This window comes from Haemorhous mexicanus, chromosome 8 (assembly GCF_027477595.1).
Source record: "Haemorhous mexicanus isolate bHaeMex1 chromosome 8, bHaeMex1.pri, whole genome shotgun sequence".
NCBI lineage: Eukaryota > Metazoa > Chordata > Aves > Passeriformes > Fringillidae > Haemorhous > Haemorhous mexicanus.
In genome coordinates, this window is record NC_082348.1 from 28,422,982 (window position 1) to 28,450,555 (window position 27,574).

General features: G+C 39.9%; 1 protein-coding gene and 1 long non-coding RNA gene across 4 annotated transcripts in view; one reads left to right on the top strand and one right to left on the bottom strand.

Annotated features, from left to right (window-relative positions):
• The window catches only part of SLC39A10 (solute carrier family 39 member 10), a 72,144-nt gene extending 56,333 nt beyond the window's left edge, over nt 1-15,811 (bottom strand). The window contains exon 1 of the mRNA XM_059853392.1: nt 15,674-15,811. The gene's annotated coding sequence lies outside the window, so the exon portion shown is untranslated. The remainder of the gene's footprint in view (nt 1-15,673) is intronic.
• LOC132330710 (uncharacterized) lies at nt 1-27,463 on the top strand. Of its 3 annotated transcripts, none has more exons than XR_009487402.1 (3): nt 1-345; nt 25,093-25,311; nt 26,034-27,463. It is a non-coding gene; the product is annotated as an uncharacterized LOC132330710 (long non-coding RNA). The 3 variants fall into 3 exon arrangements; XR_009487403.1 differs by lacking the exon at nt 1-345 and adding an exon at nt 20,029-20,503; XR_009487404.1 differs by lacking the exon at nt 1-345 and adding an exon at nt 23,544-23,802.
• Nucleotides 27,464-27,574: the final 111 nt, after the last annotated feature.

Below are 27,574 nucleotides of genomic sequence, written 5' to 3' on the forward strand. Positions count from 1 at the left end.
TATTGATCAGTTTATATGTTTTAGACTTTCACCAGTGCAGACTAGAAAACTTTTGATAAAAGCAGTCTCCTGATTAACCTTTGCTATTCTCTTTAGCTCCTAAGTTGAAGTCTGCTGAAGTGTCCTTAATCTTTGCTACATGGGCCTCTAAAGCCCTCTGTACCTTTCAGTGGATCCAAAACCACATATTTGGGATTGTAAGCAAGAAACAAAGAAAGAAGGAAAGCCAGGAAGTCATCAGTCTAGGAAAAAAGTAAAAGTTATAACTATGGCTCCTCCCAACAATTGAATAAAGGCTAACACAGCAGCTTGGCTGGAAAGACTGCTTCCCTCCTGAGCCCCAAGGTAAGCAAACACTGTAAATGCTCTGGGGGAGTGGCAGCAGAAAAAAGGTGGAAAATTTCTCTTAGCATGGACTTTTCTGAGATGGGCCCAAACAAAATCTGAGCAACTCTTCAGCTATGAGATGTGCTGATCTTAGCTGTGGATGGGAGCTCTGCAGCTCATGATCATTGTTAGGTGAGAGTTTTGTGGAATGTTTAAACACAAAAACTGATGTAATATGGCATATACAGATGTGTTTGCCAGACAGCAAACAAGTGATGGCCACACACAAATATGCACATGATTTCTTTTGATGCTGGAAGCTTTGCCATTCAAAACAGTTGCCCTGAATGATGGGTTGAAGATAAGCATTCTGCTTAGAACTGGGCACCATTAACTGTGTGGAAAGTACCTGCAAGTTGCACCCAAGTGCAGTGGGAAAATATGGGGGTATTGCATTAACTCTCTGCATCTGTGATCATAAGTGGGAAAACTACCAGCTCATAGTGATGCTGGGCTGAAACAAAGTAAAGTAAAAACACAAATAGCTTCACTAACATTCAGTTGCTATCACATATACCAGCATCATCTGGATTTAACAACAACAGATCAGATGGATCATTAAAAAACCCAAACAAACAAACAAAACTGAAACATAACCGAAACCAAAAACCCAACTCAAAACCTCCAAACCACATCCCCAAAATTACAAAGAATAAAGCTATTTTTATTGGAGAGTCTTGAAGAAGCTGTGAGTGGCTATACTGCCAGGTTTACTCAATATTATGAATAATTATTAAGTGACATAGCTTCTCATTATTGAGAAGCTAAGGATAGAATACTTTGAATTATGATGCTTAGAGTCCAAGCTAACTGTAGGTCCATATAAAGCTACTGAAAACCTATAGCTAATTAGAGGCCATCAACAAAGCTGAGAGCAAGCCAGCATCACTAAGGGGAAAAAAAAAATGGAAACCAACCCCAAAAAATTCCACCATAGAAAAACTAGGAATGGCAGAATAAGTTATAATGTAAGAGGCATCAATATCACAGCACCAGCACCACACAGTGACTCCAAAAGAGAGGCTGGATACAGAGCACAGAGGAAACCTTTCCCCCACACCAGCTAGAAAAGCAAGCTAATGATGTGAGTTAATGACATGACTGAGGTGTTCAAACACTGGCTGACCATGGCTATCCCTTCTCTGCAGTACCAACCAAGCTGAGTGCAAAAACCTCATCCCAACCCAAAAACCCCATCCCAACCCAAAACCCCAACCTTCAGCAGGCCTGGGTGGAAGTATGGTACAACAGGAGATATTCTGATGCTGAATATGGAAAGCTGCCCCCTGCCAATTCACTGTAGCTTGAGAAGAACTTAATAACCTCAGTTGCTGGGAGATGGGCCCAAGGCTGGAGGTGCCACTCTCTGCATTGATCCTTCTGGCTCTTTTCAAGAGCTGCAGCAGATGGGGGGTGGGGGACAAGAGGATCTTCAAGGTGTCAGGAAGATGTAATGCTGGCAATAAATTATTGAGTTCTATTTTAAACATCACTGCTTCCTGTCATTGCAGTCATAGCCACAGTCAAGTCAAAATGTGTCTTTAATTAAAATTAAAAATTAAATTAATTAAAAAGTACTGGAAAACAACATGTTGGGCTAGGCCTTTTGTGAAAGTCCATTTGTTACAACTAGATTTCAGTAGGCATTGGGCATCTGAGCTTTACTGGACTCAAAAATCTCAGCCTTTACATTTGCTATAGAGGTTTAAGGGAGAATTTGTGCATGTTATTGAGAGTAAAGTTAAGTGGATTTCAGAGAGAAACTTTCCAGAAATCAACACTAATTATGTCACTTTGGTAGTAAGAGATCAAAAAAGTCATTACCAGATTAAACATACTTTTCATTTCTTGGAGGCTTTGCTAGAGCACATGGCTCAGGTAGTTAATTTAGAAACTAGTCCCTCAGAGTTTCCCACTTTGCTGTACAGATAATGAGCAATTCTAAACACAGTTGGTCATTATACTTTTGTAAACTATTTGATCTGTTAACTTTTCTTGATAAAACTTTATCTGTGAAATAGAGAAATTAACCAAATATTATGGAGCATTTAATACTTAGAACAACAAAAAACCCACAAAACCCTTATGATCCATCACTATTTAAGTTTGAAAATTCCGTTCCTTGAATTAAATTCTTCTGCCCAACACTTAAAATTACTTTTACTTTTCAGCCCATATCCATAAATTATTGCTGCTCATAAAACAAATCAAATAGATATAGAAAGAGACAAGAGCAAAAATCAAAAGCAAAGTCTGGTTACCAATACCATTTCCAGTGGAGAGATGAATTTCAAGCAGGTGTGATCAATTACTGGTATTAAGAGCTGGATTATAATTACAGAGGTTCTAAATAGAGCCAGCATGTTTGGCTTAATTAATGATGGGAACAGCTGGGAATATGGACAGAAAGGCTGAAGGAATGGTAATGGCTACTGGCACTTGACATGACTAAGTGACAGAACAGGATGTGATTGTTGTTGTTTCCTTCCTTCAAGTATTGGAGTCAAAAAGCCAGAAGGCATTTTAAAGTTTATTTCTTTCCAAGCTCCTACCTTATTCATCCTGATTTCTGAACTCACACGTCACTTGCTAAAATTCTTTAACATCTGGAGGATGACTAATGCTTTATGAGTTTGATATAAAATTTGCTCCTTTATGGCACGGCAGCAGAGAGATGGGCCTGGAATTCAGTGTCCAGCAATCACAATGCCAACACAATTGAGAGCCCCAGGTCCAGCTGGGGTTGGTTGTATGCTTGTCACGAGATTAGCAGTGAATGCATTTTAAACTGCTGACAGTGTTTCTTTTTCTTCATGCAGCATTTGTTAACCTCAGTTAATATTCTAAAGAAGTAACATGATCCAGGTTTATTTATGTCTATAATCTGTTACATCATATGTTTACATTTTGAGTAAAGGCCCAATTACTAAACTTTATTCACCTCTTCCAGTGCACCTTTAGCAAGAATTACTGCTGATGGTACCTCATGATATTTTAAATTACTCTGCAGTTAGGTTTCACACCACAGTAAGATTCAATCTGCTGTTACTGAAGACTCACAATATTTACTGCAACTTGACTGTGAAAATTCCTGTTTATTAAATCTTTTAACCTGTAGTTCAGCAGCTCATTTCTCCACATTTCTGTGTGCTTACCATTAGGTCAGCCATAGAGTGTTCTCAGAAGTGGATAAATGCTTTGGAATGCTCCCAGGGATGCAGTGCTGTCACATAACAAGGCACATAGACACAGAGGATTAAAGGCAGTGATACAGGCTTGCAGGGAGCTGTGCCCTACAACAGGGGCAGACAGTCCCTGCAGGATCAGCAGAAGGCATTTTACTTGCACACACAGATTTACAGAGCTTTACATAGGAGTTACTCAGTGAAGTAAACAAGATTATTTATCTGCATAAAATAAAGCATGCATGGAACTCTTCAAAGCCTATGGACTCAAGTTTCTGCCCACCTGTTCCCCAGCTAAATGTGTGGGATTTTCAGTACCCAGTCCCCTGTGCATGCCATTTCTCTAAATTTATAACGTGGAGTGTAAAATGTGTGTATGTGCCTTGTTCACTGCAGAGAGAAACAGGGAAATGAACTCCATCTAGTTAGGAGTTTTCAGCTTAAGAGATGACTTTCAGCTCTCCCTGTACACCTGTTCTGACCATAAAACTCATACTGGGTCTTGGGAAGCTTCAGAGCCTGTTCTTGAGGTGCTGCCACAATATGTCCCATGTTTCAGTGAAAAAACCACCAGAATTTATTTCTCTAATGCTCTAAGACTTTCAGTTCTCATTTGAGTTTTACATTGAAGAGTCAATAAAATGATTTGTCAATTCAGTTTCCTGGATGCTATCAGTGCCTCTAAATGGAAGCAGATTTCTTCCAAGTCACAGTATGTTTTTTTTTCCACAGAGATTCTGTCTAAGCTGCACTACCTGACTACATGGCCAGATAAAAAGTGTCAGTGCAGATATTACTGTGAGTCATTTGGCAGACAGCTATTTGTGAAAGATTGTAATTTTGCTGTGTGCTGAAGCCACAGTTCAGCCAGTCTGTGAACAAAGACTTGCTTTCTCATACGTCAGATTTTCAACTTGCAGCCTGCTGCTCAACACATTAATTAAGGGCTGTTTGTCTTTAATCTTCATATTGCAAAGGTTTTATGGTCTTGCTTTGTACAGACCATAGTATTTAAAGAAAGAGTGAGCTGATCTCAGCTGGCTTGTCTAGAGGCTAATGATGTAAATATACATCTCTGGAGAGAGGCTTGTTCTCCTCTGTTACACTGACACCATCAAAAGCCAGTTGCAAGCAGCAGTGCTCAGATCAGGCCACTATCTAGTGCTGAATATTTTGGTTCAGTCCGAGCAGAACTAATGTGAGACAGGATAACCTGCATGTGCCTTGTATTAAAAAAACAGCCTAAAAACCAAGCCCATAAAAAACCCCAAGTCCCCCCCCAAACCATGATTAGAAGAAGCCCTACACATATGATATCCTGCCATGTTATAATTTCTCAGCTGCAAGATTAAAAGAAGATCAGATAATGAGAGGATTGATACTGAGGAAACTTGACTAATTATTTGTGACCACAAAGGAATTCTACTGGGAAGGGGAGAGAGGGCAAGCAAGACCAGAAGAAAAGCAATCTGACTGACAAGGGTGGAAAATGAAGGAACAATTCAAGATTTCACACGTGCCAACACATCACTTTCAACTGCTCTGTTTTTTGTAGTTGTTTCAGGCTCTGATGAAGAGTTTTGCTCTTTCAGTTGGTCACTGGTAAGATTTCTTCCACTGCTGTGTTTACTCACGTAGACTCTAATGTGAACCTAGAGGGCTGCTTTTATCATCATCAGGTCACTTTCACATGTGCTCTCTCATTTTTCTGTTGTGTTTTGGTCTCTGTCCTTCCCTTGAACATCAGTGCCACCACCCCTGAAGATCTTGATTCCCTTCCTGCTGCAGAAATCTGTTTTCTCTCTGAGCCATGACCGTGTTGTTACATCTTTTGTGAGCTTCATGTCAGCAGATCACCACTAGCTGAAGTAATAGCAAGGTTCAAGTCACCTGTAGGTCAAGGAGGTCAAATACTTCTCCATGTCCATTTCCATTACTTCACTGGAACAGAAGGGGCCCCAAGACCTTCAAGGTAATTTCCTGCTCTGCATGAGATTCCTGGAATGTTGTCTGGGTGTAACTCCCATACTCTCTTTTGTACTGGCCCAATTTTGTCCTCATTCTCCACTATCCTTGATTTATTTCCCTAAAACTTGTAGACTGGGAGATTATTCACTCCAGCCTTCTAATTTCCTTACACCAACATTTAAACTGAACATCTGTGGTTCAGTTGTAATGTTAATAAATATTTGAATACAGGAAATGGGATGCTGTAGTGCTAGAGATAATATGTATGTTCACTCAGTTCTTACAATAAACATCTATTCCATATCTCCTTTCCTCCCCACTGCATCTGCCATGATAGATGACCCCACAAAGCTTTGCTGTCCTACAGAGAAACTGGAAAGAGAAAGGGGAACTAACTGCTCCATCTATCAAGATTCCCTCTGGCCCAAATCTGTGTACACTCCCACAGGGGATTTTCAGTGGAAGCACATTTTGTGCTGCAGAACATGTGCTAGTTTACATCCTGTTTTCATTTCTACAGAAAATTCACTTCCTAAACAGTAATGGGGGAGCTTTTGTAACCTCTTGATGGGCCAGGCTGTATAAGGAGCCATGTTACTGAGGAACACAAAAACCTGGAGGCTTCAAATGGGCACAAGGTGTGCTGGCCCTCTTGAGACTCGTTGTTACTGTGCACAGAGTGCTGTGCAGGCCAGCAGGATTACCTCTGGAGACTTCATTAGGAAAAACAATTATTGATTAACCTGCACAGGAATATATACCCAGCACTGTACTTCCAGCTGATTCCTGCCTCTGTGCTATCACTTCTAAAACACAAAGAATTTATACCTAACTAATGTCTAATTATTCACCACCTCCACTACATTTGCACCATTTCCAGCAGCATCACATTTCAGAGTATCTGGTACTCCATATTTCTTCCACCTCTATATTCAGCTCACTCATTTGATAAATTCTGTGGCCTGGTAGGTGAATACCTTCCTTTACTAATGTTAAGAGCTTTTGCTACTTTTATCTTGTCATCTTTAAAAGTCCAGCCAAGAATATGCTGAAAACTTACTTTTTCCTAGGTCTTCATTAATTAAAAAAAAAAAAAAAAAAAGAAAAAAAGAAAAGAGACTGAGAGGATAATTGCTTTTTTTAAGCCATTAGCAGCTCTATAAGATTATGCAATTGTCAATGAATATCTAGTTTGGCCTACATACATTTTATTAATGATGATGAACCAAAATGAAGGAAAGAAAATCTTATTATTACTATTTCACAAGATTAATAATATTTGATATGAAGTTACAGAGGAATAGATACAGTGTTTTTTACTGTTTTCCAGGGTGTACCAAACACTCTTCAAAAGCATCCTGCATTTCAGATGCTAAGATGTAAACCCTCCAAGAATAAAATCTCATTTGTCCCTCTCACTTAACCAGTCTCATAACAGGCAAGTGAACACAACAGATAAAGCCTAATCTAAAATGGTTAATATCAAAGCTTCTATATTAAAATGTATTAATGTGCTTGCTCATCACTCCTCTCTCACAAGGCACATAAATGTTTATCATTTGGGCTTGAACATTCCATGCCCAGTACATGGCTGAGTTTGGACTTCTATTTTTAAGAGTGTGGCTGTGTGTAAAGCTCTGCCAGTTCTAGCTATTTACCAAGAATTATGGTAACAATTTTCTGTGTCTCACAGAGCAGACTGTATGTACAAAACAAAATGAGAGAATGAAAGGAACATGTCAAGGAGGGATCCTGTGCTCTTTCAAGAGAAGAAAAAATCCATCCAAGTTTGGCCAAGTTAAAACTTTTGATAGAAGCTCATTAATGCCATTTGGACCCTCCTGCTCCAGCATCTAAGTATCTGGCTGTGGAATTGGTTTACACTTGCTGATTGTGCCCAGCTTCCTTAGAGTTCCTAGCACTTATTGGCTCTTCAAACTAGAAAGTGAAAGAGATGGACATTCCTGGTGGAGCTAATTTTGGACCAGGGCAGGCACTGAATGCAGGAGCAGCCTGTCCATTTTTCCTAAATTCTTGAATATTATTTTTCTGGACTTGATCTTAAAGGTCCTTTCCAACCTGAACAATTCATAAAATTGTGTGACATTCAGGAAGAGGAGGAAAAAGATTTTTGATTTTAGAGCAGAAGGTCAGAAAATATTTTGAAGAGGAATCACGTGAAATGAAAGTCAAGGTACTTGACTTATAATGTTGGGAGCAACCTTTGTACTAGCTAGGTCCCATGAAAAACTGTGTAGAAAATGAGCCTGGAAGTTCTCCTGCTGCTCTTTATTTTTTTTTTTTTTTGGTAGAAAATCTTATTTCCATGATGTTAATGACTTAAAAATATATGAGAGACCTCTACACTTCATTAAGAAGAATGTAAAATGATATCCAACCCCAGCATCCTTCTCACTCTGCAGGCTAACAAAGAGAGAACAGCACAATGGGTTGTACAGTTCTTGTCTTCTAAATCTTACCCTAATAGCAACAATATGCAAATGAGTGCCTACTTTTAAACTTAAACATAGTAATTCAATCTATCCTATCCCAGATCAATATTGGAATCAATATCTCAACTTTTATTGGAACATGGCATCTTGAAGCTTGTTGTTCTTCCCTAGCACCTCTATTACAGTGCCTTTTCTGACTTTTGGCCTTCCACAACTTGCCAAAGTCATTGCAGGTCTTTCATTTCCATACAGTTTGAAAATGGCAGCTATAGAAATAAAGCTGGCTCTTCATTTACTGTTCTCCTGCCCCCCTCAAATCCCATTAAACAGGGGGAAACTACAGAGTTTCTTCATCACAGGATCCCAGTTTTAAATCAAGAATTAGGAGTTGTGGGATTCCTGTGTTGTATGCCCATTATTGGCACAGCTAGTGGTGGATTTGGTGTGGCACATTACTGACTCTAGCCCTGACCTCCTTGTGTCCCCCAGTGTGCACACAGCAGTAATCCTGCCTTTTGGGGAGCAGGGAAAAGCCCAGACTGCATCTCACCTAGGTAGGAGGAAAGGCAAGGCTGCCTGAACTGCACTGCTTTGTTTGCACATTGTTGGGTTTTTCCCTGGCTGTATTGAACCTTGTTTGGTTTTAGCCATTGTTCAGGTCTTGGCTGTACAGGACTTATGTTCTAGATCTCTATTTTTTCCTGTAATTTATTGGCCTTATCAGTAAAGATGGTTCCCTGTGGAACAGCTATATTTAGTTGATTTTGGATTCAGTTTTAGTCTTATAGTGACAGCTGTGCCCTCAAAAGCAGCTTGTAAACAGTTCCATGGAAAGGCATAAAGCTCTCCAGGGGCTCGCCAGAAGAGGAAATGGGGCCACAAGTGTAGGACAGATAAGATCCCTAAGGGGATAAAAATAAAGTTTAACTACAGAGACCAATCATTTCAAATGAGATTATGATAATAAGTGACATGAAGGTAGGCAAGGGGTTTTGGGGAACCACACAGATGAGCTTTGGGTGATGTGTATTAAAGAAGAAAGTGTGGTGCAGACAGTCTGTAAGAAAGCCAGGTCTATTGCTTCATGCAGAAAAAGAAAAATGAAATTTCCACTTTGTTAAATAGTAGTAGAACAGCTAGGAGAGGAGAAGAGCTCTTTAGTGAGCTGTTGCAAAAAGCTGTTTTAAAAATTACTCCATTATCAGCACAGAGCAATCCTGTTGGAAGGAGAGAAGCCATATTCTTGCCCTCAGGCTCACATCCTTAGCAACTCCTACTCTACTTTCTTATGTTTCTCGGGAGAAGCCCTGCAGCTTTTCTCAAACCTTGTCAGGATCAGCCTGGGCAACACCAAACATATCCACGGGCAACTTCTCTAGCACTCACTATAGGAACTCTCTTCCCTGCTCATACAACAGCTCCCATAAAACTTTGGGGAACTTCACTAAATTTAAAAGCTCTGCCACCAAATTGGTTAAAAGTGTCCAATCTCTCCAAAACTGTGACAAATGAGGCAATATAATTCTAAAAACATTGGTTATTTAGGTCCTTGTATTTGCATCCTAATGAAACTTGCAAAGGCTGAAGCAAATTATGTATCTTCTGCACACCTGTTATAAACACCAAAAGTATTTGGCTGGTGGTTCTTTCCTCCCAGTCTCTTTGATTTCCCCTACAAAGATTTGAAAGCATGCCTCATGACAGAAAATCCAAAAACATTTGCTACCTTCTTTTCAGAAGCTGTTTTACCTGGATTCATTTTACACTTATGATAACACTCTACTAAGATTTCTCTGAACTATCACCATTAAGAAATGTCCCACTAAGAACAAGGGTATTTTTCAAACATTTTCTGTCTTAATTCCCACAAATTTCTCAGAAGAAAAACCCAATCCCCCAAAAGAGCAATGCTTCAATCTCTTATGAGGTTGGAATATGCACCTAGACAGATGGAAAGAGGGTATGTGAGAGCTGCACTTGCATTGAAGGCACAGGTATATTTTTAAAGCAACCTGTATCATCAAACTTTTGCTTATTTCAAGTAATTTGGTGATCTGTTGTTTTGTATGTTGTCACACAGAGTTCATCCTGATTTTCAGCAAGGAATGGCATCAATCAGGGAGGAAGACTTTTCCAGAAAACTTGCTGTGTGGCCACCCAGCCTTGGCTTTTTGCACTGGTCATTGGCCAATCTGCATTTCTACAGGGCACTTGGTCATCTTGACCTATTAAAAAATGCACTTGAGGCTGATGTGATTTGGTTCAGGAAGATTTACAGAACTCAGCATGGTCTCAGGCAAAGTTTGGGGATTTCACAAAAGGAGGGGAGGAAGCCTAAGATATGGGAAGGTATGGTACCTGTCCCAGGCAAGCAAACAGTTACTGTCCTATGTAATCCAACATTTTGGACATTTTTCTGTAGCTGGATTATTCTGGCTTGCATAATTATAAATACACAACACATTTAGATGGTGCAGAGCTAAAATAAATTTAGATCTTGTTTTCTTTCTCTTTTGTTTTCCAGTGTGTTTGTTCCATTTTGCAGCATGAGAAAACCCCCAGCATTCCAGTGCTTCAGCTCTGCACACTGCTATTGCTCATCAGATGTCCCCAGCACTGCAGGTGCTCTGTGGCTTCCTATTCCCACTAAAGGGACAGTCACTTTCAGTGGGGATGGCCATAGGCTGTACAGCCCCTGTACAGCATTCCCTGGAGGCAATGAAATTAATCTGTACAATACCTGGCACCAGTTTCAATCACAACTTTCACCTGAGATATGTCTATCAAATGTTCTCAAATGGAGAAAAATATCTTATTGGGAAAAAGAAAAGTAATTCTCAGAAAGATGTTATAAAAATACACATGTAAGGACTGTAGACAATTTGTACAAGGTCTTTCATTTCACTTATCAAATGGTTTACCTGTGCTTGAGAATACCCAGAACACAGGTAAAAGTCTTGCAAATGCTAACTTTAGCCTCTTCTCACAGAAGCATTTTGTCATATAGTTATTGTTTATAAATATTCTGTTCTTCTTTCTTTCAAATTCCTCATCTCCAATGAAAGCTTTTCTGAAACAAATGTAAGCCACATCTGAGAGGTTGTTTTGTTTTGCCATACATAAGACCTTGAGATTAATTGCTTAATGCTTTCTATGGGTAAAAGTCAACCACAGAAACCTGGCAACAATATTTGAGTCACTAATTCCCTTTTTCAAGCTATGTATTAATGCCAAGTAGCCCCCAAATTAGCACAGATTAAAAAGAAATCCTAAACCATACTAACATTTAGGGAAGCACACTGACATTTCTGTTGCATAATGGATAAAAACCACAGCAGCTCCTGCTGAACTGTGCTGCAGCTGAATGTGAATAAGAAATGTTCATCAGTGGAAACATCCAAGGAGCACAGACCACAGTGTTCCAAAGGCAGCTCCAAAGAGTTTGAGAGATTAAAGTTACTAGCATGGTGTGGCTGTGATCCCATAAAACACACTAGCTACATCACACACATGGAATTTTATGGTTAGCTGAAAGGGAAAGTGAGTAAAGAAAGTTTGCAGGGTTAAACCTCTATCTTGATAAAGAGAAAGGGTTGTAGCAGCTTTATATAAGAAGTGCCCAAGGAGGGAAGAAATCTGTGAAAATTCTTCAAAATTTAAATATTTGTCTTGAGTATGACAGAAGTTTTACAGAGAATACAATTAGTTTTTCTCAGTTTTCCTAGACCTTTCAGCAATCACCCAGCTACATTTTAAGTCAGTTCTAAGAGCATAAGCAAACCCTGTCCCCTAAATAAGATTGTCACCTAAGCCCTGATTATTTCTGGCTTATTGAGAATTTAATGGGCATAGCCAGAATTCATACTTTGGATTTGATTATTTTTAGTCCTTGTGGCACCATTTCCCCCTCTCCTGTTACCCAGGAGACAGCTGTCCATTGTTTTCTTTTGAAGAAAACCCCAAGCTGTGCAAAGCTATGCCTCCTGGTGCTGTGTATTCCACACCTGATAGCACCCAGCTTTGGCTTGTTCTTCAAACATACCATTCCTGTACAAAATAGGTTTACCTCCCTCCATTACCCCAAATATTTCCTGCCTTCTTTCCCCAGATTTTGAGGCTAGGAACATATGCAATCCCAGTCATCTTACAGATCTTCCTTTGCCTTACAGAGGCTCAGTGAGCAGCAGCATCAACAGCAGACATGGCTCTGTTCTAGCAGCCTGTCCTGATTTCACACACCTTCCTAATGGTGCTTTTCCTTCTGCCATCCAGGAAATTCTCTTAGCTAAAAACCACTGCTGTATTTAATCTCATTTCTCTAAGGATTAAACAGGGTACAAAAATCCAACAGAAGATGCACTGAGCCTTCTCTGGTAACCATACTGCCATTTCCTGATCTTCCAGACTCTTACCTGCTGTGATTGTGGCCAGTTGTGTAGCTAGATAAGAATATCATCTTTATAGAAGTATCCAGATCATCTTCTAGAATCATTTAGGTTGGAAAAGACATTTAAGATTGAATTCAACCACAAAGCTAATGCTGCCAAGTCCACCAGAAGTGATGGGATGAGCAAATATGCTTTTCCAGGTGCTCTCCAGATTGCAGCTGGTGGCGATGATAGTGAAGATAAGGATTACAACTTTTGCTGTGCTTGCCTTCTAGTAAAACAGACATTTCCTCATGGACCTCCCCAAACTCCCTGCTGTACTGTTCCCACCTGCTATGCCACTAGAACTGACTGGAGTGTGCTTGGTCAGTAATTGGAAGTGTTCAAACTGACTGTTAAGCTTCCTGTGTGATCTTCCACCAGCACAGAAAGTGATCCCCTGCCCTGAAGGCCTTACAGACAAGGAGTGCAAAACACCCAACTCTCAGGTTTCCCACTGCCCTTCCTGCCTCAGAGTGCAGGCTGGTTCAGGCTGATGATTCACAGATCCATCTATTTTCAGCATGGCTTCTTGGCCTTTTAGGTCATGGCACTACTTTTGCTTGCAGGGACCTTGGCTGTGTGAAGATACCTGCCTGATGTCTGCTCCCAGCAGTGTTTCAGCAGCTGCCTCATGTGCCCTGCTTTGCTCCAGTGCAGGCTTATCTCTGCATTCAGCAACACACTGCACTTATCTGAGACAGACATTATCTTCTCATTTGAGTGCAGCCCATTCACATTACAGAATGCATGTTCTCTACAGCACATATCCTGGTGGGAGGTCTCCCATCAGCTTTCTGAGCTTGTTTGCTCAGTTTGATGAGCTGCTAATTCTGTTTGATCTGGAGAACAGGCACAGCAACAAGATACACACAGTGCCCCCAGCACCAAGTCAAGACAGAGGACACTCAACAGAAGCTTTTGAAGGAAGTGAAAGATTTTGGCTGACTTCCACTGTCCAGTCCCATGACAAGAACTGCTCCACACAGTGATCTGACTTTAGGCACACTGAGCCTTTTAAAGAGGCTTTGTTGAAGTGTAAAATCCTCAGAACATCTTGGTAGAGATCAGTAGACAGTGATCTTAGTTATGAATGGCTCCAAATCAATTATCTGAGCACCACTGTGTCTTAAAGGCAAACAGTACAGAAAATCAGCTGAGAAGAGGTTATTTGGAGAGATCTATGTGTTTCTCAACACTAGGACCACCACAGCTGTCAGGCAAAAATGATATGAGTAAAAACCCAGTAATCCTGAAATAAGCAGTGTCTAGGCAGACATTAGACAGCTGGATGAGTATGGAAAACTCCTGAGCTACACCTACCCTGGGAACTGACCAGCAGATTTGCCTGGTTAATGAAGACCTATATAAAACAACCTAAAGACCTATACCAAACCCCTATACACAGCCTGCTGGGCTCTGTCTATAATGCATATTTTGAAGATGTTGCTGTAAAGTTATGGTATTATTCAATCACACTATGAGCAATACTATCAGCATCACATAAACTACTTCATATATTGCAAGTTGAGAATTAAAAACTATTAACTTTTTTTGATGCCCAGTCCTACAAGAGAAATCTGACCTTGATCTTCTGTTTACAGTACAAACCCATTACATTAAATTTGCAAAAAAAGAACAGTACAGAGCCAATGGAAGTCATTGGCCTGAACTAGCCAAGCATGAAGTCTTCTAGTGGAATCCTGAAAGGAGGATTATGGTACTAGCACACACCTATTAGAAGGATAATTATGCTGAAGAAATTAAACAACCTACACATGATGCCTCAAGCTGTTGTAGTTTTCTTGCAGCGTGCTTTAGAAGGCCATTGGCTGCATCCGCTTTTTTTCCAGATGCAGGGAAACACCTTCCTTTGAGACTGTGCCAATCTAAACTACAGAGGCAATCACAGACCATAATGGCTTAAAATTTAGACCAGCTTCAAGATGAGAGCACCGAGCTCATGTTCAGGCTAGAACTGTGACCCTGGTTGTTCCAAGTCCAAGGACAGCCTACAACCAGACCCAGTTCTTATATAACATTGTAAAACATTTCTAGGAGTCTCCCTCTTAATCTTTTAGCAAGAAATTCTTCTTATCCCAGACTAATGGGGTATGACTGGGCAGCACAGGAGAGCTGTGCCAACTGACAGTGCTTAACAAGGGCAGAGCTCTAGCTTTTCATCAAGAAAAAGCTTTTAAATAACAAAGTTCCCTTCTGCTGCAGCTGGCAAGCTGAGCCTGAAATGTACCTCCCCAGCTCTCCTTCTGCAGCACTCTGCATGTAACATTACAAAGAAAATAAAAATTAGAGCAACTTCAAAGGGTTTGGTTTTTTTTTTTTTTAATTAAGACACCAACTGTAGCTGTTTTAATCATCAGGAACCAATACCAACAAAGGCTTTATTCTTGTTGGAGATATGCAATAAGGAAACATAGCACTAAGATTTTCAAGGTGTCCCGTGTCCTATAAAGATTAAAAATGTCAGTTTAAACCAAACAAACCCCCCCCTTTCCTCTCTCCCAAGCTCCACACCACAAAACCCAATCCTTCTGAGACAGAAACAAAAGCCAGAAGTCCCTGGAGTCTGTCTGTTGTTTCTGGAGGTGGGTCAGCTGGACACTGCCTTAGTTCCAGTTAACTGATATTTTTAGGCTATTCCCACTTTGTGCGTACTATTTGCTGAAAAGAACACAAAGCTGCAGTAATATCTTATTATCTAAGTGTCCTAAAGCCCCTCAAACCCTGAGAGAAAACATGAATAGATTGAGCTCTGTTCTAGACTGTCATTTTGACAAACTAACATTTATGGTTTATACATAATTGCATTATTAATACATAGCAAAAAAAAAAATTCGTTACATGTTCTCCTTATATCTAATAGTTTTGCTCTTGACCCAAGGACCAGTCCTTAAGTAACACCTGCTTGCTCATAGGAATATGACTTCAAAACCCAGAGAGAGCAAGGGTCCAAACCCATCATTACAGCCAAGTGCAGTTTGTAATACTGTGGGTAGTTCTATTACACCACTGGTGAGGTTTGGCACAACTGAGCCTTCCAAGACAAAGGCAGACAATGAATCAAAGCAGATCCTCTGTAACAAGCTTAAAATTTTAACAGCAAAAAGCAAATCATTGGCCTTGAAGTGCAGCTCCTGCAGTCCCACAGCACACAGCCCATGCTCAGCCTCAGCACAGTGCACAATTTTCCTCAGCTGTTGCTCAAAAAGCAGAGCAGTGCAAACACACTTACCTGGCTGTCCGTGGGCTACAGAGGTCCTGGCACAGGCTGGATCCCCTTTATACTGCAGGCCTTCCACTGCTCCCTCTTCCCAATGTTCAAGTAAAGGAGAACTGTTTATGCTACTGCACTGATAAAAATCACCTCAGAGGGGCCCAGAGCTGCCCTCATGGCTCATAAATTATATAGTTTTACTCTGCTTGGCACAGGCTTGAACCCTGTTATAATTTAGGTTAAAAGACAACACAAAGTTTCTGCCTTTTCAGAGCCCTTCGGCAGTTCTGCTGCAAACCACAGGGTCTGGTCAGGCCTCTACAGGTGTTCTTAATTAGGAGAGAATCCACGGAAGGTACAAGCCTTAAAGATATATGGCTCTTAAGCACAAGCCTTCAAAACTCAGCCATATCACACCAGCATCTTCACTGAGTTATGCTTACAAAGAGCACAGATAAAATAGCGTTTAATCAGAACTGCTGCTTTCCTTTGCAAGCAAAAGATAATGAAATAGTTATCCTGCAGTATGAAAGCCTTGAGTTATCTCATCCTAATGTGAGTGCATGGTTGAATCACCTTCCTGTCTTTGCCTTGATTTAACTCTTGGATTTAAAAAAGTACTTCTGTCCTTAGAGGTAAGAGTAAGAGTTGTGTATAAAAAAACAGCATGGAGACTTCTTGCAGAATGCGATTATTTTTGGGAGCAAATCACCTGGTCTCTTATTCACATTTTCAAGAGAAGACTGAATGACTTTAAAAAGCAAAGACTTCAGAGAGACAGCATGAAACCATAAATATACAGCTGTGGCCTGGATGGTCATTAATGATGCACAGCATGTGAGGAGGTATGGGAGTAACATTGTTCATTTTGAAAGAGTCAGAGAAAAAAAGGCAGTGGCAATTATGCCCCACAGTGCCCTGAAATATATTAGACCCTTTCTTAATGCAGGATAAAATGAGACAGGCTTACAAAAGCATTGTCACTGTCATACCCCAAAGGATTCTCCAAAACAAGAGCCCTGGCTTTCCAAGCACAAAATTTCCAGAGCAATCTGTCAAGGAATTTATCATATAAAGCAGCTAGAAGGTCTGGGACCATAGACATTTGTCTTTTCAAAGGTCATAAAATACTGTCAGTGAAGCATTTTCCTGCTCCCTAAATTATGAACAGCAGACCTGTTCTGTGGCTGAGTTGGTTGGACCTTGATTTTTGTTTGTTGAGGGAGTGAGGATCATTTATGGCCGCTGGAAATTCCCTACCGGGTTCTCTGCAGTGGGTCTGTGCCCCTGGGGCTCCTGCTGCAAACCACTCTGAAGATGTTGCAACGTTTCAGGGCTCTTCTGATCACCAACTCCAGAAGAATTTCAGGAAGATGTCAGGAGTCCACCTGTGCAGAAGCAACATAAGCAAGTTATAAAAGGCTCTAGGCTGGTGCTACCATATTTTGAGAGCTGTTGTAGTACCTGGGGCATCTCTGAAAGTTCAGGGATATCATAAGGCCCCTGTCTTTCCTCAGTATTGGACTGTGCCATCTAAATAAAATTTTGAGAGTCACGAAGGAAGAGGGAATGTTCATGCTCCTTTTGAACCTAATTTAGCTGTTACTCTGAACCACGTCCTGTAACTGTCCCCACTCTCTGTTAATATTTATAGAAAGCCTAGGAACATTGGCTTTTGCCTTTGGGCTTCTCATCAAGATGTCTAAAGCACGTAAATAACTTTATAGAATCAACAACTGAGCTGTGAGGAAATTTGGACCACCTGATAAGGTCCCAAAACAAAGTTATGCAATTTCTGTAGTGGATTCAGCAGACTTAAACATGAAATACATTCATAGGCAAAGTCTTCCCAGAAACTCTAGGTTAGATTTTGATTGTATTTATCTTAGCTAATTTACAGATGACTTTAAGAAGGGTGATTTTAATGTCTCTGTACTCCCACACATCCATGGCTATTTTCAGAACGACCCAGGATGCATTTGCATTGATTACAGTGCCCAAACAAGAGCCTGCCTTGATACTAATGCAGAGCAGCTGGTTTTCAGGACCTTGACTACACATTGCTACAGCAGCCTGAACTGCAGCTGCCCTGCAGCAAATGCAGGAGGGGATGTTTTGATTTCCTGATTCTGGCCAGGGATGTTGTAAAACAGAATATATGGGATGTAGAGTGAGCAGCATGCCCCTCAAACTGTGCTGGAATAGGCAGGTTTCAGCAGCAGACACTCAGACTTGCCTACAGGATGCATTTGGCTGTGATAGTACAGCCACAACGTGGGTTCAGGGAAGGTGAGAAAGAATCAGTGCACATCCCTGTCAGTGTCCATAATAGCAATACTGTGACATTATAATATTTTTATTCAGTAGCTGTTGTTTCTGAGGGCTTCTAAATGCTTGCTGAGCCTTCTTCCTCATCTTTTATTCCAGAAACCCTCAGTGTTCCCAGCTTCCAGTTTGACAGAATCTGCCTATCTCCACAGAATTCAGAAGTCCCCTGGAGGGACTTGCTGGCCTAGTGTTGGTCAGCATCACCAGCTGAGTTAGGAACCTTCCTTTGGTGGTGGAGCTGCTTACCAGTGCTCTTCTGGAAGTGTATTTTAATTCTGGATGTCTAGAAAGTCCTCAGCATCACCTCAGAAATGTGCCAAATCGACAATAATTTTCAAAAAGTTCAAATATGAGAAGCAATTATGTCATATAAGATTCTTGGCTGAGAGAAGCTGATGTTATCATTTAAAAAAAGATCTGGCAAAGTCACAGTGTTAATGATATGAAAAGTAAATAAGCACAGGAGACAATGCAAAGATGCTGAGTTGGGCAGGAAATTATTTCTAATATGAAGTAAGTCTCTTTTTTATAATACTCACTCCACCAAAATGGATGTATTTAAATTGCTGTTATGTGCCCTTATTCATTGCTGTTTACAGAATATTTAAATGCAGAGTTTATTTAATTCTGGCTAGGTCAGTAATTGTGGTAATGAACAAGGTCAACCATTTGCTTTAAGAGGAATAAATGCTCATTTACAAAATAAAATTACTTTCTTTTTGGGATTTCATACAGGCATAAAAAAAATCATGACCCTGTGCAGGCTCAGGTGAAAAGTTAGATTCCATGAAAGCTTAATTTAAAGTCATGACAGTTCCTTGTGCACTATAAAATATGTCACTGCCATGAAACAAGACCTATTTAATACCCACACATGTCAATTCTCAGCAAGAAAAGTTTCAGATGAAAAAACTAATTATTATTTGATTAACCAGTAAAATGTGGTGGTATAAATAAGACCAGATAATTAGATAATTTCCTTTTCCCACTGATAAATTCTTGATAAAGCTACTTTAGTACCAATTGTCTACAAATGGTTTTGATTAGGGACTCCATATTTTCAGTCAGTGGTTCCACTTTGAATTGCTGTACAATGAATAAATATGATTTAAAACTTGTAGTGAGAATGTCACATATGTAAACAGTTGTTTAATTCACAACATAGGTGATGAAGCTGGCTAGTTCAGCTTTTTAAAGTGGTTAACATGCTTGTTTTGCCTTTACAAACAGAGAAATGGCTGCTTGATTTATTTTTTAATAAATATCTTCATCATGTTTTGTAATATAACCCAAAGTTAAAGAATTCTTTAAATCTGCTAGCTTATAATATCATGCAATCCAATTACATCCATTTCAAAGGGTTTGATTAAAAACTTTGAAACTAATGCCAATCAGTTTCTTCATTATTTCTTAATAAATCACAGCGTGATCAGTGGGTTCTGTGAGACACTTCTGTGTCTTCTGCATCCTCTGCAGAGACTGCATTGGAAGCCAGGTCGATGTCTAATTTGGGGCACGGCATGACAAGTTAATGCAGACAAGAAAACCACAGAAATGAAACTCAACTGCTGTATGAAAAGGGTGGGAGTGGATTTAGGAGTGTAGTTTTGTAACAGAACTCCCATTTCAGGGCAGTGGTGCCAGCGTGCTCACTGACTAACTTGAGCACTGGCAGAGAATCTGACAGCTCTGCCTGGCCATGGGGAATGAGAGAAAGGCCTCCCAAAACTGTTCTTCAGAACTCTCACTGAAGAAGTGGTATGTTTATTTCTGTGGGAGTATGCTATATTTAAAATTGATAATGTAATATTTTAAAAGTAATAAAGTTCCTTCAGTTTTGTAAAAGAGAAGAAAACCATTCAAATTAGGGCTTTGTCCAGTAAGGCAGGAGATCTCTTTTCTGGTTTTTGCAGTGAGACATACTTTAAAGGTGTGTGGAGGGATAGAATGTAAGAAAATAAAGACAGTGCAGAAGGTAGTCTCACACCTGAGGAGCTGCAGCTGTACTGATCACCAAAGATTAGGAACAAGCCTGCCTTAACAGGCCACAGCTGTGTCCAGTAAGACACGTGCTATTAGCTGGGTGGGGAGAGAGATGGAGGTGTTGGCTGTGGAGAAGAAGAAGGGGTCAGTGCTGTGAGGAGCTGCCTATGAGGAATCACTGAGAAGGTATGAGAGCTTTGAAATAAGATGACAACAAAGGTGCACAAGGAAACCGGAAAATTATTTATTACTTGTGCCAATTTCTCAGCTATAAAATAAATTTAGTAGTCTAGGCAGAGCAGTAAAATGCCACGTGATAGGTATCTATTTTATGGTGATGGTGAAAAGAAACAGGAAACAAAATGAACTGTGATATGCAAGTAAAGACTGCAAGAATGTCACTGGGGACACTGCAATGGAAAAGGACAAGCAATTGGAGAAAAGAATATGAAAGAAGAGAAATGCAAAGTAAAAAGCAACAAGAAGTATGTGGGAAACAGCCTGGTACTTTGATACAGATACTAATTTACAGTAAAGGTAAGTATGAAGCCTTATTAAATACACAGCTATAATGCAAAAGAATACTCTTACAAAGCTTGCTTTGTCCAGCTGCCTGTGCTCCCGTGTCCCCTAAAATGTAGTTAAGGTATATCTCCATTTAAAGGGCTCTCCTAGTCTGACTTCTCATCCCTATACTGTGAGCATCACATCCAGCATTCACTGTGTGGGGCACAGTAACTGTGCAGAAGGAAATACCTGGCATTTTTAAAGAATCTACATTTCTCCCGTGTTCTCTGCACCTTCTTTGAATAACCAAAGCTTCAATTTATTGAAGGCACCAAGATTAGTTTCTTCTTTCATGTGGGCAGAGATTAGTCAATGTGTCCTTAGAAGAGTTGCCAAGAACTAAACTGACTTTGCTATAGTTTTCAGTTTAGGCTCAAAACCTTTGTAGCTGTTATTTTCTTCATTTAACACAAGCATTCAGTGATAACCTGTGAATCCAATTACAACATCTTACTCAGAGGTTTTCAGTTTTCATAATTTCTTTATAAACAACAGAATGTTCCCTTAAAAATGTAAAATGCCTCTTAATGTATGAATTCATTTGAAGAGATGCCATCATTCCACTTACTACCCTTGTGTTAAATTAGTACTTTTCAATTCATAGTCTTTACCAATGAGCCTCAAGGGCTTTGCTCCTTCCCTGCACATAATAGGACTTCCTACCTTCCTTTCCATCCTAAATAGAAAAGTGAAATCATTGCCAATGTTTAGGCTCTAGGCAGTTTTTGGCCTCCAGTTTTGTTCTCACAGTTTTTTCTCCCCCCAGTGCAGAGGCAGTGATTATGCCTGTGGTGATGTGACATGCTGGTGCCTGTGTGTGCAGGAACCTCTCCTTGCCAGGGAGGCTCTGCCTGGGCACCAAGCACAGGAGTGTTGATCACTCTGTGAGCTGAGGCTGAGCCCAGTACCACAGGGCAGTGTTCTTCCTCCTGCACAACCACCTGAAACACAGGCATTCCCATCATCCATGGGTTTTATCACTATTTCACTCTAGGCTTCTTAAAATTGGAAGGAGGGAATTCACGAGTGGGTGACATTATTGTGTCCTCAGTTTAATCTTGGGCATAGAACCAAGTTCTGAGGTTTGAAAATGAGCCTTCTTCCCCCAAGTTTGCTTCCTGTTGATCTTGTTCCTTTTGCTACTTCAGCTGCTGAAGCCAGCATAGTTTACTTCCTATAGTCTTCTTGGAATTACGATATTGCCCCCCAAAACTAATTAATATTGGTTAAAATGATAGAAGCCAATGGATAGCTTATCACCAGATAAGCTCAACTTTTGACATGCTTGCATTTACACCAGTCTCTGATATTCTGACTCATGATACTACAGTTCGTTTGGAGTTGAGTAGTTTATTTATGGAATCCTACTCCAGTTTGGTGGATCATAATAAAGGGAAAAATACTCATCTGCATTTAGGAATACAAGTATATAACTCTTCTGCTTATGTTCCAATGAGGATGGTGAAGAGCACTCAGGACTGAAAGGATCAGATAGAAGGCTACAAATCCCAAGAACTTACTAGATTTTTATTTATAAAATCTTACAAGCTAAGAGGGGATCTAAATGCTCCACTGACTTCCAGGGGCATGCATTAAGTGTTTAGCAGATATTCCATTCAGAGAGCACTTTCTTGTGTAAAAGGAATTCTTTTGTTTGTGAGATTTTTCAGCTATTAGGTGGATCTTTATTATATGCCCTTCTCTAGTGCCTGAAACTGTTGTTGGGACTTGTGTTCATTCTCATATTCAAAATGATGTAATGAGAAAACAGCTTATGTCCTTATTTTTTTTAAGGAACTAACATGGGAAGTCTTGGAACACAAATTTGGTAATTAACATGTTTGCTGACAGAAGCTATTTGTGTGTTGATGGCAAGCTGTTTCTGTACTGTATTTTATGGGCAGATTAAACTGCATGTAGGGACCTTCAGAGCTGAAAAATGCCTGATGTGGAGCACCTTTCCTGTCTTTTGGTAAGGTGCCTGAAGGGCAGGATTGAGGAGAAATTGCTTGGGTATGGATACTGACCTTGAAGGGTAAATCTCAACTACAAGGATAATTTATACCCTCTTTTAGGAGTCTGTGTTGTGAGTCGTTTCTATTGCAGGGTAATGTGATGGAGCACAATGCTGCTGCTGGAGCTGAGATATCCCTTAGGTGTCTATTGAATCCATTAGGCTCTGAAAATTGTAGCTCACTGACTATTGACTTACTCTGCAACAGTTTACTGTGTGTGTGAAGCTTTGGCGATTCCACACTGGAAAGTAATTTTCCATATGGCTTACTGGGAATTTAGGCACATAAACAGATACTCAGCAGTGACAATTAATGTAGTTTATTGAACAGCTTTCAGATTAGGGACATAATTTTCAGAGCTTTGTCAGTTTCTGTCTGAACGTAGTGTTTATGTGCCTGGGAATTTGACTTTTCCTCTTGTATTTTATTTTCCTTTGTTCTCCATTTGGATGATAAAAGGTAAATGCAAAGGTAGGATTGTGCTGATGCAGTGGAAACATACTTCATTGCAGTTTATGGGCAGAACCTCTGCAAGAAGTTATGTTTATGTGATCATCTCATCTTGCTGCAGATGTTTTAGATTAAGCTGCTTCCTACACAGTCTGCACAAAGTACATGAGCAGATTCTGAAATATGTTCCCTAGAAAATTGGTATGGAGTAGGAGCTGATGTGAAATTACAACGAGCAGTTTAAGTGCAGACGTGGCTATAACCAGTTGTTTGCACTTAAATGTTTATGAGCAGAAGAGGAGCTGGAAACAAGGACCTGCTCCATAACCAGGTCTGCTGGGTGTCCTAAGTGGATGTGAATATAAATAGCAACATATGGGGAAGAGATTCATTTGTACTCTAGACAGTCCTGCAACATCTTTCTTTTGATAGAGGGAAAACAATCAGGCACAGCAAGTTTATGACACTGTGCAAATCTGTCACAGGCAAGGAAAACACAGCCCCAGCCTCATCTGTTCTGAGCCTCTTCCAAAAGGAGAGGGGGAGGGCCTGCTTGGGAATTGCAGCCGTGCACATCCTGCCCAACATCCTCAGGGAAGCACAGGCCAGCAGGACTGCATGGTCAGGCAGCTCTGACTCTGTGCTCTGCCAGAGCCACCCCTCTGCCAGGACAGAGTGCCCCGGTGCACGGAGTGCCTCCTGAGCTGGCAGCACTGGCACTGTCCCTGACCTAACCTCTGGGGAGCAGCCTGTCACCTCACATCTGGGGCTTTTGTCCTGAATTTGGCTTCAAGAATTATTTGGGTTTGGAAACTGGTGTTTTTCTCCCCTACAGATTTCCTCTCTCCTTTTCTCCCTGGCTTTTCTTTAGTTTTGGTCTTTGTTTTCTTTTGTTTTTCATAATTTTAGGTAAAATTTGGTGCTTCAAGTTCGTCTTTTTTAGTAATTGGGGATGTTTCTCTGGTTAATGAAGGTCATGGCTAAGGTTCCAGGATTAGGTATTGTTAAAAGCTGCTCTGCCAAGTTTCTCATAAATAATTCCCAGCAGAATTCTCTTCTCGTGTTTGTCATGCTAACGTAATTTCAATTCAGAATTAAAGACAAATGCTGTTAGGAGTCAATGAAGCAAATGCAGGAAAGGATCATTTAACATAACACTGATAAAACTGGCAGTAGATTAGAGGAAATTTCTTGTCTGTGCAAGTGTTGTAAGTTTCTGCATATATGACGTTTTCTTCTATATCTGAATGTTTGATGCATTCATTTTATGGGTAAACAGATTTTTCTTTTTTTTTTTTTTTCAACTTAGTGTAAGGTTCCTCAAAAAATAAATGCTCTTTTATGTATAAATTTTGCACCCTGATTATGAACTAACAGTATTTTTATATATAATTCATAATAACAGAGAGAATTTTGAAGAGATTTGAGTACTTAAAAGATAATATACCACAGTAATTTCATAATGCTTTGGTAGTTTGTAAAGCTTGCTGTGGGCTCAAGCTAGTAATTGTGTCAGGGAGTCTGGTAACACAGAGTCTGCATTTCAGTGACTAATATCATCCAAACTCTTCAGTGACTAGTCTCATCCAAAAAAGGTCTGTTCTTTGAAGTCAGCAGATACTGGGTCAGACTTTAAAGGGAAATCATGCATAATTATATTATAGAAAGGTGAGGTTCCTTTTAATTTTTTATATGAATACCTCAATGACCAACATCATGGATTCCTTTTATAGTTTTTGGTTATTTTGGGGGTGGGGTGGGGCAAGGGGAGGAGAAAAAGATAAAAGTATAGCTAGTGAGGGAAAAGGATTTCCATCATATGAAACATTTCAGGGTTTCTACATCCCTTTTAATATGAACCAGTGTGAAAAAACTTTGGATTTTCAGTATCTGAAATGCAATTTGGAAAATGCTCTCAGGCTTGAAATAGCTCATTTAAGAAACTGTAATGCCTTTTTTTATTTTGACTCTGCTTTAATATGAAGTGTATTTCACCTTTTTATTTTACTCTATTAAATCCTAGGAATTGGTCTGTATCAAAAGAGATATAGGGTATGCTTTTGAGGAAGTGCTTAATAGTTTTTCTTTTGACAGATCTGGCTTTCTCAGTAGCAGCTTGTGCTACCACATTCTGGTTAAGCTGACACAGAGAAACATAAAGACACCTCTCATAAGAGCAAGAAGTTCTTCTGGTGCTCCTGAAATATCTCATCCTGGCTACAGTTTTTAGAGGAGCCCTGTGACAACTGACACTGCTTCTTCCCCTCCTCAGACAGGACACCTCATCTCCCATGAAGCAGCCTGTAAAAGCCTGTGAGTATTATGGGCCAGGATGCAGATGCTGCTCTTTCATGGAAAGATTTATGCTGGCAGAACTCACTTGGATACCTTTGAAGAAAAGCAGCTGGAAAAACAAGGTGTCTAGGTGAATTCTTGAATTTCTTCCAGAGACAAAGTGACCCAGACTGATAATCCATGCATTCCTACAGTGGCAGGAAAATGCATAGCTATGTCCCAGCAGTAATTCCCTCTCCCAGCTTTACATATTTTTTTCCTTCTATTCAGACCCATAGGTGATACTGTTAAACAGGCACAGGGCTTTGATCTTTCCCAGAGTCTAAAGGTTTCAAACTGTAAATCCTAAGAATGCTGCAAAAGTCATTAAATGCAATACTGAAGAGGTTCTTCAAATCAAAAGATTTTGAGGTTCTACTTTAATGAATTCTCAAGCTGTTATCACTTGCACATAATTCGTTTTAATTGTGCTTCCAATTGCTTGTGAAAGTTCAAATTCAGAACAGGAATTTTTGGCCTCACTCAGCTTTAACTGTTCCCTTAGTAATATCTATGCAAAGTATTAATTACTAAATTGAACTTGCAAGCATTTAAAAAATGGTTTCCTTCTCTCTTTGAAAGCATTTCATTCACAGCACAATTTCATTCATCAAAAGCATTGAAGCATCTCAGGATACCTGCATATTTATTTTTTCCCTTGGCTCCCAGCTGAGACACTAAATCTTATGCTTACTTTTCAGACTTTTTGCTGCTCTGTGGAGCAGTCAAGCTGAGAATCCTCTGCAGTCCTCTGGGGTGAAGGAAGATGGTGTGAAAAAGAAGCCACAGAAAGAACACTACTGCAACTAGTAGGAAGAAATTTTTTTTGGGAACAGAAGAATTAATTGCTGGATGTTGTGGCTGTGTGGAAAATTAGGTCGCCCTAATTTTTCATACTATTTTAAGACCAGGTAACTAATCACAAAGCAGTAGTGTAATAAGGCCAGAGAGTTTTTACGGGACTGTTAGACAAGTCACAGACACCTGTACAAGCAGGAGAGCTCCCAGGATGTGCAAGTTCAGCAAGGAGCAGCTCAGCAAGGGTTTTGCTCAGTATCCTACCATACCAACACTTCATTTTGTGCATTTTCATATCATAAAATCTCATCCAGGTGACTTCCAAAGCCAACTGGATCAGGTAGTCCTCTGTTCCTCAGACACAGAGCCCCTCTCTGTCCCTCTCCAATGGAAATTCTCCAGGAAATGTCTGATGTAAACCATGCCAAGGGGCCACCAGCCTGAATTTCTTGCTAAAATTTTAGTATTTCTCTGGATTTGACCTGTTCCTTATAATGACAATTATTTTGGTTATACAAAATATCTGCCCTACCTTTTCTCCTTGACATGTAGAGGTTTGAACATTACTGTATCTTACTGGATTATTTTCTCCTTTTTTTTTTCTTTCTCTTTTCTTCTTTTTTAATGCTGTTTTGACAGCAAATCAATTTTTTACCTCCCTTTGAAGAAGCTACTCAAAAGGGCAGGAACACATGAGCTAACTTCAGGGATGGTAAAGGAAAGGTATTTTTAGAGTAAGGGGAACACAACAAACAACTGGTTTATTTATTGTAAAAATCTGTGGAGGTCCTTAGCTTTGAGGCTGGCTGATGGCATGTCTGCCACTCTCATGACAGACACTTCAAAGTACAGAGTACAGCACTTCAAGGAATTTCCCAGTCTGCAAATAATGCTGCAGAAGAAAACACTCAAGTACAAGCAGCTCAGCACTGCAGAAAATCCAGGCAGGATGTTTAACAAACCTTCCAGTTTTATGAAGTAGGGGAATTCCATTAGGAGTGTGGACTATTTGCTTTAACACAATCATTCATTGGGATAAGAGAAGTAGAACTTGCTCTGTAGGTTTGTAATTGCTGAAATTAATAAGTGTGGCTCATCACTCTCTGCAGTACTATACCAATTTACTGAGCTCTTTTATCTCAATTACTCTCTGTGTGTGTCTTATATTTCTCTATTAAACTTCAGTAATTGTAACACTGTGGTAATAACATTGACATACTGAGTATTATGTGATGGGCTATTTTACATTACTCTGACTGCCTTATTTACATTATAATTATTAGTGTCTACATAAATGTGATTCATTGAACTAATAAAGTTTTCAGACAACTGCCATAGCTCATTGATTTTTTTTTCTGTGCAGAAATGTACCTTGCACTCTTAGTTGGATTTCCCTTCACTTTCAAGGCTGGCATTTGGACAATAAAGAAAAAAATAAATTTCC